Below are 985 nucleotides of genomic sequence, written 5' to 3'. Positions count from 1 at the left end.
GAGGAAGGGCCAGTAGTAATGGAATATGTGCCCATTAGGGAGGTCTATATTTCTCCATAATGTATGGCACATTATGGAGAAAAGGAGATACTTTCCGACTAGCGGTTAGCCTACAAGCCCAACGTTCAAGACATATTCTCTGTGGTGCTTGTCCAGAGCAGTGAAGGGCTCACAAATCCTATTTATAAGCACTTTTCGGATGGACAGCACCGGGAAGCTCAACAGTACAGTTCCCATTCAACATAAAAGAGCAAACAATGGCACGTGGGCGCCAACGTGTATCACGGTATTCTTTGCAAAAGCTGTGGAGGTAGCCGGATTGAGTTGACGTCTCGTACAATTAGTAATGCGACAGAAAGCAGCTTTTCTGTAAGAATTGGAATATCAAGATAGCTGTATATTATACTAAGCATCTGAATGCTTCTGACAGTACAGTATATACAAAGTAGTACGCCTCGGTAAGGCGTTGGTGTTGACTCGTGTAATATTATTACAAGTGCGCGCCGCGGGCTGTTTCAATACACTGCACTACAGGGACCAGACACTGGGCATCTTATAAGACATATCTACATCTTATATAAACCTGTATATTATAAATTGATAAGATAGTAATAACTCCTGTTAATCTACCGGACTAGGATTTGCAAAATAGTATGAGGTGCTACTCTCAAGTGAATCCTGAACGTGTGATAATCTGACTGCCTATCTATACTTTGCCCTGTTTAAATAATAACCAGGCTATTCAAGTTGTATTTGGTCGTCTAGGATCGGTTAGGACCGGTTATCAATCTTGCCCACGTTCAGCTTTCTATGCATACTGTGTTGGTTGGGGGCAGCTATTACCCACTTTTCCCTAGAGCTTCCCTAATTTCCATCGGCGGCCTGGCCGCACTACTTGAGGTCACAGATATGGTGTACAGGCTTGCAACCCAAGCAGAAGAGACCAAGGGCCAACTAGCGTTATACGGTTGTGCAGCGAGCAGTC

This window comes from Aspergillus sydowii (genome assembly GCF_001890705.1).
Source record: "Aspergillus sydowii CBS 593.65 unplaced genomic scaffold ASPSYscaffold_23, whole genome shotgun sequence".
Taxonomy (NCBI): Eukaryota; Fungi; Ascomycota; class Eurotiomycetes; order Eurotiales; family Aspergillaceae; genus Aspergillus; species Aspergillus sydowii.
The sequence above is the reverse complement of the archived record's forward strand: the minus strand, read 5'-3'. Positions refer to the sequence as shown.